General features: G+C 39.6%; 2 pseudogenes; both read left to right on the top strand.

Moving 5' to 3' along the window:
- Positions 1–6,375: 6,375 nt before the first annotated feature.
- On the top strand, positions 6,376–10,890 carry LOC149147085 (putative thimet oligopeptidase; annotated as a pseudogene).
- A 467-nt stretch (positions 10,891–11,357) lies between these two features.
- LOC149147086 (putative thimet oligopeptidase) overlaps positions 11,358–11,706 on the top strand; it is a 47,865-nt pseudogene continuing 47,516 nt past the window's right edge.

Here is an 11,706-nt window from a genome sequence, read left to right on the forward strand (position 1 = left end):
CCACAGTGACTTTCTTTTAGACTAGTTCAGTAGAGCAAACTTGTACGACGTGCCACGAGTCACTGTTTCAACCTTTGAATCTGAAACACACATACAAGAAACTACAGTCTGTCCTCTTTCTGTACCTTCTTACGAAATTTCAATCCGATCCCCAGAGAGAAAGTTATGACAATTTTCCCCAGGTCACCTGTTTTGAATGTAATTCAGGAGTCTGCAAAAAGACCAATTTCCTCAGATCATATCTCTGCAAATATCGTGCGAAAAGCTCTGAAATTCGGACCCAAGGTTCAGCACGATTTCTTCTCAAATGGGTTTTTTTTGCGACTTCTGAAATGTTACAGAAAAAAAGTTATAGCGAAAATTCCACGATGACCTGTTTGGAGCAGCGAAACCCTAGAATCCAAAGCTCTGATACCAAATGTTATGAAACCAGCTCACAAAAAGATAGAAAAGAGAGATCCACGCCTTAGAATTCAGCCTCTTCGAGGGGGCAACCTCCTTTACATTACATAAATGAACAATTCTTGGATGATACAAATGACAAAACCTCCTTTCTATATATAGGAGTCTAAGGAGTCACAATATAATCCAGCCGACCTAACAATAATAATATAAAGCCACAAAAATAACAATAGAGGGATTCTATGGGGCACAGAAATAACAATATGGGGGTAATAGGGGCACAACAATATAAATAAGGGGTATAACTACAATAGTAATGGGGCAATCACTAGTATTATAGGGACCCAACATAATCCTTGAAATGATAAAGTGCTTCACCCTTCCTAGATGATATAAAACCCTAATCTACTACAAGCTTCGCACTTTAGGTGGCAATCTGTTACACTAAAATTTGTCACCATGACTATTTGCAGACAGTATGGCTCCATCAATAGTCATACTGTCCTCCTTGGCAAGTCTTATACCTCTGCTCCTCATGTCAAACTCCAAGAAAGAGAGAAAGTCTTTAAAAGTCAATATAACTCTAGTTACATAGTTTCTCTTACCCTTACCTGCGTGTACGCACCTCAAGTTCATAACACCTGCGTACTTGTACGCTCTCTCTGTAAAGGGGTGGGTGCGTACTCCTGTAAAGGTCAAAAGGCGCAAGTTTTACTTCAAAAAACTTACTTGTGGTCGATTTTAGAGCATTCTAGAAGATGGTTTGACGTGGATTGAGCACCTCCAGATGGTTCATGCATCCCAATGAAAGAGGAACTTATCCCATGAAGAGGGGAGCTATCCCATTGAAAGAGGGGCTTATCCCATTCATGGTGGACCTGATTAACTTCCTCCAAAGCACTATAAATACAGGCATTGGGCCAGAGGGAGGGGAGGTTGAAAGCTGAACATTCCTAAGGGTAGATGTTGCTGAAATTAGGACTCCCTTTTAGAGCTTGAGAGGAGAGATTCCAATCCTTTCTTAGCTTCATTTGGAAGTGGGTGAGCTGATCAAAGTAAAGGAGAACTCTTGCTGGACCTTGGGAGGGACCTGCACAACACCAAGGCACTGGTTGTAATGGTTTCTTTTGTTTCCAATTAATGCAATTAAGTTCATTTTTCTCAACAAGTTGTTATATATAATTTGTTTCATAAACTCCTTGGTCTTTATGATGAATATGTTTTATTACATGAGTTATTCAGGTGCTATGTAATCGTTTGCTTGTTAGTGAATGCAGGCTTCAAGGAGAAGGAGCTCATCTGGATCAAAGAGGCTTGGCTGCTGCAAACAAGCGTTGGACTAGCGGTAAGCCTTAAACACCTGGTTGCTTTTATTTTAAATGCATATTTAGGGAAAGATAGTGCTTGATTGTTTTGTTTGTCACTAGACAACCTTTGGTTTCTAGGGAGGTCGGTTTTGTCCGCAAAATTGACTCTTTCCGCATGATAGGTACCATCCTTCTTCCTCACAAACAAGACCGGTGTGCCCCTAGGTAATACACTTGGCCTAATGTACCCGTTGTCTAACATTTCCTTCAGTTGCAACTTTAACTCAACCAACTTAGGTGCGCTCATCCTGTAAGGTGATTTTGATGTTGGAGCTGCCTGTTAGGTCCCTATAATAATAGTGATTCCTCCATTACTATTGTCATTCTAGCCCCTATTGTCCCCATATTGTTATTATTGTGCCCCATAAAATCCCACTATTATTATTGTTGTGCCATTATATTATTATTGTTATGTCGGCTTTGATCATATTGTGACCCCTTAGACTCCTATATATAGAAATGAGGTTTTGTCATTTTTATCATCCAAGAATTGTTCATTTGTGTAATGTAAAGGAGGTTCCCCCCTTTGAGAGGTTGATTTTGAAGTCAATGATCTATATTTTCTATCTTTTTGTGAGATAGTTTCTTAACATTTGGTATCAGAGCTTTGGATTCTAGGGTTTCATTGTTCCAAATAGGTCATCGCGGAATTTTTGCTATAACTTTGTTTCTACGACGTTCCAGAAGCTGAAATTAAAACCCATTTGAGCCAAAATCTCGATGAACCTCAGATCCTAATTTTAGATCATTTAGCTCTATATTTGTGGAGATATGATCCAAGGAAGTTAGGGTTTTTGCAGGTTCACGAATTACATCCCAAACTGTAGGTTTTAACCCCGTACAAAAATTACCTGCATACAAATTCTAAAACACAGAAAATAAAAAATGCGAGAGCATAACACATAAAACACATATACACAGAGATTTTCCCCTGGATCCCAAAACCGGGACTACCAGCTTGATTTTTCATTTTGTTCCTTTCAATGTTACAATACATATTTATACATGCCGAAACATCCAATAGCATGGACCGAAAACCATCGCGTCCAAAAAACATGTGCGAAAATCATGCACAAAACCATAGGTGGGTCCGCCCAACCTAACATAGGGTCCAAAACCAAAATTTTCTGGGGCGCTGCACCGGACCCCATAAAGTGGGGTTATGGGTGCCCCTCAAACCCCCTGTGACCTCCCTCCCTCTAACCTCTGGTTAACTACGTGGGCTAGTCATGGAAAGAATATAACACAACCCAACATTCTCCCACTTGTTGTTTTCTTTCCATAGGGGGCCACAAGAGAGCTTAGTCATTTATCCAGCCCTGCAACGCCCATTGTTTCTCTACACCAAGAGAACTTCTTAGAGCTCATAGATTTTGTCAATGCATCTACAGTATTCTTCAAAGTGTCCACCTTTACCAGCAACACCTTTTTGTCTTCTATCATATCCCTAACATAGTGATACTGAACATTAATGTGCTTTGTCTTTAAATGATATGCAGGGTTCTTTGCTAAGAAAATTGCACTTTGGTTGTCATAGTCTATCCTTATAGCTTCCTGTACTAACCCCATACTTGAACACAATCTCTGCAACCAAACTGCTTCCTTGCTTGCATGAGTGGCTGCCATGTATTTTGCTTCTGTAGTTGATAATGCCACTACAGATTGTTTCTTACTCATCCAATTGATTGCACCTCCAAATAGGTTAAACACATACCCACTTGTCGATCTTCTCTAATCCAGATCTCCAGTCCAGTCTGCATCAACAAAGCCACGAATATCCAACACTCTGTCCAATCCTAGTCTTCCTTGGTAGCACAAACCATAATAACTAGTGCCATGCAAATACCTGAAAACCCGCTTCATTGTTGTCCAATGCTCCTTCCCTGGTTTTGACATAAACCTGCTCAATACTCCCACTGCATGTGCAATGTCTGGTCTAGTACAGACCATTGCATACATCAGGCTACCAACTGCACTTGCATATGGAACACGAGAGATGTCCTCTTCCTCTTCTTGTGTCTTGGGACACTGTTAAGCAGATAACCTCACACCTACATAAATAGGAAACTTCATCGGTTTACTATCCTGCATATTAAACCTCTGCAGTATTGTCTCGACACACTTCCTCTGGTTTAACCAAAGCTTCCTCTTTTCCTGATCTCTTTTAATTTCCATGCCCAAAATATAGTTTGCAACACCAAGATCTTTCATGTCGAATTTGGAGGACAATTGGGTCTTTAAATCCTAGATAATTTCTTTGTCATTTCCAACTAGCAACATATCATCCACATACAAGACCAGATAAATAACACGGTCACCAATTAATTTAAAATACACACAGTGATCTGCTTTGCTTCTGGTGAAGCCAAGTCCTCGTATAAATGTATCAAATTTATGATACCACATCCTTGGTGACTGTTTTAACCCATATAGAGACTTCTTTAACTTGCATACTAGTTCTTTCTTACCCTTCACCGCAAAGCCTTCGGGTTGCTTCATGCAGATCTCCTCTTCCAAATCCCCATGAAGAAACGTTGTCTTCACATCCATCTATTCTACCTCAAAATCAAAAGCAACAACAACAGATGAAAGTAATCTAATAGAAGTTACCTTGGCAACAGGAGAAAAAATATCACCAAAATCAATTCCCGGCACCTAGGAATAACCTTTTGCTACCGACTGAGCTTTGTATTTCTCCACTTTTCCTTCTGCATTTGTCTTCTTTTTGAACACCCATTTGCTACCAATGGTTTTCCTCCCAGCCAGCAACTCCACCAGATCCCAAGCCTCATTTTTGTGCAAAGATGCCATTTGATCAACCATGGCCTCTTTCCAGAGTTTTCCATCCTCCGAATCCACTGCTTCCTTCACAGTTCTGGGATCATCATCAGTAACAGACAAAGCAAACTTTGAATAGAAAGCGGATGGACTATACCTCTCTGGCTGCCTTCTTTCTCGAACTGATCTTCTCACAGCCGGAGTTTGTGGCTCTTCATCTTCTAATTCCTCCTCTGCTGTAGAGTCTGATTCTTCCTCCTTTAGCTCAAACTCTATCTTCTCAGGTTCCTTTGGTTGGACTTCATGTTTAATAACATCTTTCACTTATCTGAACACCACATCTCGACTGTACAAAACCTTCCTTGTTACTGGGTTCCAAAGTTTATAACCCTTTAAACCATCCTTATACCCAATAAAGATGCACTTTTCAAATTTACTATCCAACTTGGTTCGTTTCTCCTTTGGAACATGTACATATGCATCACATCCAAATACCCTTAGATGTGAAAGAGAGGGTTTCTTACTAGTCCATATCTCATGTGGAGTCTTATCCTCCAACGCTAATGAAGGTGACCTGTTGACCAGGTAACATGTAGTATCCACCGCCTTTGCCCAGAATTCTTGTCCTAACTCGGCACCACTGAGCATGTTTCTTTCCCTTTCCATCAACGTCTTGTTCATTCTTTCTGCAACTCCATTTTTCTGAGGTGTATATGGAGTAGTCTTCTGCCGTGCTATACCACACTTCTTATAGAATTCTTCAAATTCCTTGCTACAAAACTCTCCACCATTATCTGTCCTCAACATCTTTATCTTCTTCTCTGTCTAATTTTCCATGAGAGCCTTAAATTCTTTAAACCTGTCAAAGACTTCAGATTTCTTCTTAAGGAAATATATCCATGTATTCCTTGAGAAGTCATCTATAAATGATACATAGTACACAGACTTACCCAGTGATGGAACCTTCATAGGTCCAAACACATCACTGTGCACAAGCTCTAATATCTGTTTCGCCCTCTTACCACCAGAGGGGAAACTCACCCGATTCTGCTTCCCATATACACAATTTTCACAGAAATCAAAATCCAGAGAGCTATTACTCATAACTTCTACCATACCTTTACCATGAAGTATTCGAAGGCCTTTCTCTCTAATATGTCCAAGCCTTTGATGCCACAGCATGGTCTTCTCTCCAGAGACCACTAGATTTTCTGCTCCACTTTCAAGAACCACAGAACTGTTGCACCCATCAACAACCATGCTACCTTGCAGCTTGTACAGAGTTCCAATCCAAACTCCCTGCATCAATACCAGTGCTCCCCGAACCATCTTGCAGGTATCCTTCTCGAACACTGTTTTTACACCTGCATCATCCAACTTGCTTACAGAAATTAGATTTCTGGCCAATGCAGGAATATGTAGAACACCCAGAAGTGTTCTAACTCTTCCACCTTGCAACTTCAACTTTACCTTTCTGCGACCAACGATTTTAGCCTTCTTGTCATCCCCCAAGAAGACATCACCACCATCATGTTTCTCACACTCGTAGAACCACTCTCTATGGGGAGTGAAGTGAAAGGATGCACCTGAGTCAATCAACCATGCCTCATGATCTACATGTGTACTTGAAGAAGCCAAGTACACATCCCCACTGTTATCACTGAAAATTCTGTTGCCAAAATTGCTCAGACTAGCTTAAGGACAAAGTGCTTTCGCAGCGCATAAATCCTTTTTAGCAGTTTCGCAGCGCTACATGTTTAGGTGGTTTCGTAGCGCGCTACGAAATCGGGGATTTGTCCTAATCCATAGCAGACCTTACCCAGCTGTCATGTTTATGTCCACTGGTGAATGCAAGGCTAAGGTAACTGCAGCTCGCTTGTCATATTTTGATGGTGATTATTGGCCAGGCGCTGCAAAAGATATGATAATGCAACTTCAACAAGCGAAAGGAAAGACCAAGAAAACTGCAACCAAAAGAGCATCAGAAGCTGCATCACAAGCTGAGCTTGCAAGCAATGCCTCAAAGGATGCTTTATTAATGCAGAAACTTGGGGAGTCCATATCTCCAATGAAAAAAGACTTTATTATGGTTCATTTGCAATATGCATGTTCTCATTACTGTCATTTCATTGTTTCTGGCAAACGCTGGGCTTGCAGCCAATGTAAGAGTTGACAATTATGTGATATTTGTTATGAGGTACAACAAAAGCTTGATGAAAGGGAGTGGCATCCTGTCAACAGTAAGGAAAAAGCATTTATTTAATTCTGTTGAAGTGACAGATGTTCCTGCAGATACTAGGGATAAAGATGAAATTTTGGAGAGTGAATTCTTTGATACCCATCAGGCCTTTCTTAGCTTTTGTCAAGGAAATCACTACCAATGTGATACTTTGCCACGTGCCAAGCATTCTTCCATGATGATTCTTTATCACTTACATAATCCTACAGCACCTGCATTTGTAACCGCATGCAATACCTGTCATCATGATATTGAAACAGAGGATGGGAAGCTACGGGTGAATGATAAGCCAACCCATACTTATCCTATACTAAAGCATTGCAAGGTTGGAGCAACTAGGAAAGCTGTGGCAGTAGCAAAAGACTAAAGATGCTTGACGGAGAATACAAAGATCCTTGAAGAATTGATCCAATTAAGGCATAAGATGGCACGCTTGTTGGGATATTCTAATTATGCAGAATATGCACTAGAGAATCAGATGACTAAAACACCTTTTAAGGTTATGGAGTTTCTAGTGGATATATCAGAGAATATATCAAATTCAGCTACTAAGGAACTGCAAAGACTTAAGGATTTGAAGAGAGAGGAGGAAGGAGAAGCTGTATTGGGAATGGAGGATTTACAATACTATATGCACAAAGAAGAAGAACTAGAGTTTGAAATAGATTATGCGACTGTGAAACAATATTTTCTAGTGGATTCCGTTACATCAGGGATTCAGAAAATTTATGAACAGTTTTTTTTTTGCCTAAAATTTGAGACAATACAAGCAATCGAAGCTTAGCATCCTGATGTGTCACTATACTCAGTTTTTGATTCGTCTTGTAATCAGCTTTTGGGTTTCTTCTACCTTGATGTGTATATTAGAAATGGAAAGTTTTCCCATGCATGTGTTATCCTTCTTCAGGATGGCTGCTTGATGAAAAATGGCACTCGCCAGTTACCAGTAGCTACGTTGATTGCAAACTTCACAAAGCCTACGGCAAATAATCCTGAAGTTCTGCGATTTGCAGAAGTGGTTACATATTTTCAACATTTTGTCCATGTGGTACATCATATTTGCAACCATGTATCATTAGCAAAATTTTCGGGGATTAGAGTGGAAACTGATTTTGTTGAACCTTCTAGCCAGCTGCTAGAGAATTTGTGTCATGAAAGTGCAATCCTAAAAATGATGAGCGGATTCTATAAGGATATCCATAAACCAGTTCCAGATGAAGTTTGCAGGGCTTTAAAGAAGAAACGAAAATCTTTCTCTGGGCTGAAAACTAAACAAAAGATAGTCTTATGCCTTTTGATCAGATTATTCATACCAATGAAGTGGTGGATACAAAGGCACTTCTTCGAGATCTTTATCCAAAGGATAGCCCTTACAGTGTTGACAATTTGGTTTCACAGGTTTTGTAAAAGTTGTTTTGAGCCTGCTTTCCGAAGATATCCACTGGAGGAAACCAGGGCAAAGGATACTTTAGAACAGTTGAAAGAATTTTTCTAAAGAGGGTGGAAAGGATTGTTCTAAAAATAGAGGGCACAACATGTTATTGAACACATGTTTTTCACTTGTTAGATCTCCAGCAAAAGACGGAAAGAGAGCAAAGGAGCAGAGTGATATCCAAGAATTCAACAAGCATGATAAGGACTTTTTCAATTTACTTGAACAAGTTTTTGGCAATGGTAGCTGTGTCACTTCTGATTCAGATATTAAAAGACAAGACAAATCTGGCGCTCCTTTTTCAGGCAATGAAATTGAAGATAAGGTATACAAACAGAGGAAAGTTAAAGACTGTGTTTTTGAAATTACACAGCAGTTTCGTAGCGCGCTACGAAACTGCTGTAGGTGCTGTTTTTAACGCAGACAAACAGTTTGATGGAATAATCAGAAATTGGCAAAGAGAACACCTAGGTGACATGAAAGAGATCAAAGGAGGCTGCTACAGCCATTCAAAATATGCCAGGTGTACTTTTAACAAAAGGTGAAATATTTTAACCTAAGTTTAAATTTTTGGTTATAAAGCCACTTTATTCTCGGTGATTAGGGTTTTAAGGGAGCTGCATACGAGAAGTTTTGGTTGGCACACCTGTCCATCAGAGAAGCCTCCAGAATATCAGGAACATGGTGATGCCCTTTATTCTTGGGCTATTAAAGAATTAAAGTTCATGCTGCTGCATATTCGAAGTGATGGGGGACCAGAACCGAAAATTTAGGGATATTCTCAGCCAACACGGAGCAGATCAAAGCCTTCAGTATCCAAAGCCAACATGGGACATTAATTGATCATCTCATGCCATCTCAGCCAAACGAAGAGGAAGCCAAGTGCCAAAGCTGCAAGGAGGAATCAATTTATGAAGAAGATAGAGTTAGAGTTATAACCAAATTAGAACTCTTTAGAACTTCTGTTAGTGGTTGTTGTATTAAATAGTTTGTTAAAAGCAGATAGGTGTCATTAGTGGCGGTCATCGAGCTCCCCTCATGCTGGAGGAGGAAGCTCCAAGTAGTTAGAGTCATGTTTCTATATATAGCTGAATCATCTATGTAACAAAGGTTGGATGTTTTTGAGAAACAGAGTTTATTTTGGCTTATGTAAGAACTTGTTTTCAGTAATACAAATGACTGCTTTTTCTTCTCAGGATTCATACATTGTTTCAGATGCTCAAGATATATGTAGTTTTGTTTTATCTTTTATGTTTTACAGTTGTATAAATACATAATCACTCAGAATTCACATTGTTGCTCTGACTTCCTGTGTGTATTTGTAAGTTGAGGTTTCTATGAGAGGTATTTTGAGTGTTTAAACATTACATGCCCTGACTTCTATGAATGAGTAGTTTTATAGTTTGCTGAAGTGATGATTAACTCCATGAGCCCAATGGAAGTCTTTGTAATGTCTGTCCAGCCAACATATGTGTTAAATTTACTTTGCAAGAGTTAGCCATCTCATCAATATTTAAAATCAATAACCCTTTGAGAGAGCCCTCTCAGGCTAAGGAGGCTAAGCCTTAGTCAAAAGCTTGGTTTGAAATAGTTACACAGAGTCTGACTGATTAGCAGCCTTCAGTGCTTGATTTTGTGATAACATTTTGGTGCGTCTGCCGGGAGCCTGAAGATTATTCATTCCCGAAATTATGAAGCTGAACTTCTGAAGGTAGCAGGAGCTCAGAAGGTTTTTGAGGCTGCAAAACTACCTTGGCGACTCCATTGTTGAAGAATTCGAAATTCATAGGTTCATGGTGATTCCACTGGAGTTATGAAGGACCCAGATGCTACCATTCTTATTTCAAGGTATGCATGCATAGATTTTTCAGGAATTCATGGTTTCCCAAATCATTTTCCCAAGGATGCATATTTTCTAAGGAATGGTCCAAAATTCAACGGAGAAGATTTGAGTTTAACTTTGAAGCATATAACAGATTTTTGTGAATTTTCAGAGCTTCTCAGAGTTAAACATGAGGATGTTTGCATTATGTTATTCTATGATTCACTTCAAGGGAAATGTAAACAATGGGTTGAAAGCTTTCCTGTCAAATCCATTAAGTCATTTCAAGACTTTTGGCTTATGTTTTTGGAGGAATGGATAGATAGGTCAGAGGTGGTGGCAAACTCTCCTACAGTTCAAGGTTTCAAACAATGGAATAATGATTATAGTAATGGAGAAACAAATGAAAATTTTCCTTTGTGCTTGTCCTCATATCTAAAATCCTTTGGCTGCAAGGCAGAGGATAAGATGAGATTTTTGGATGAAGTTGCTGAGGACATTGAGAAAGAAATTGAAGGTGTAGAAGGTCAAATTCAGGCATGTAGTTTTCATAATCATGATCATTATTTTCAGAAGTTTTCTATGGCAGAACGCAAGGAGACAATGCTGGTTCCTTTCTCTTTCACGATTGAGGAACTGAACACTGTTGTTGAAGATCAGTTTGCACAACCAGAAAGTGACAAGAAAAATCAAGCTGATCATGTATTCTGGGATCCTATAGCTGATTACATGGAAGAGTTTTACTCTCCAGTGTTTCAGTTTTTCTATAAAGATCAGAGACAATTTCAGTGGCAGCGGTTATCATACTATCGTATTGGCTCAGAACTCTGATGCAGTCAAAGAAATCTAATATCAGATAAGACAAATGATTGGCTACATTGGAAATTTCACATTGATTGAGCTGAAAGAAGTTTGAAATTGATAGGGTAGGTAGGTAGGAAATTGCAAATAAGCTCAAGGTTGACTGAGCATTTTTTTTCAGTAGATGTAGTTTTCTTTCTCCTACAGTGATCATCCAGCTAAAGCCCGAGGTGAAGGCCCAAGGAACTTAAAGAAGATGTTTGTCAAATAAATTTTATAAGGCACTGGACCTGCGAGTTCTTAGTGTACCACAAGGGCACACTATCCCAAGTGGAGCCACTGTTATCACTGAAAATTCTGTTGCCAAAATTGCTCAGACTAGCTTAAGGACAAAGTGCTTTCGCAGCGCATAAATCCTTTTTAGCAGTTTCGCAGCGCTACATGTTTAGGTGGTTTCGTAGCGCGCTACGAAATCGGGGATTTGTCCTAATCCATAGAAGACCTTACCCAGCTGTCATGTTTATGTCCATTGGTGAATGCAAGGCTAAGGTAACTGCAGCTCGCTTGTCATATTTTGATGGTGATTATTGGCCAGGCGCTGCAAAAGATATGATAATGCAACTTCAACAAGCGAAAGGAAAGACCAAGAAAACTGCAACCAAAAGAGCATCAGAAGCTGCATCACAAGCTGAGCTTGCAAGCAATGCCTCAAAGGATGCTTTATTAATGCAGAAACTTGGGGAGTCCATATCTCCAATGAAAAAAGACTTTATTATGGTTCATTTGCAATATGCATGTTCTCATTACTGTCATTTCATTGTTTCTGGCAAACGCTGGGCTTGCAGCCAATGTAACAGTTGACAAT

Source organism: Pinus tabuliformis, chromosome 9 (genome assembly GCF_031772625.1).
Source record: "Pinus tabuliformis cultivar Carrire ecotype Pingquan chromosome 9, CPIR1, whole genome shotgun sequence".
Taxonomy (NCBI): Eukaryota; Viridiplantae; Streptophyta; class Pinopsida; order Pinales; family Pinaceae; genus Pinus; species Pinus tabuliformis.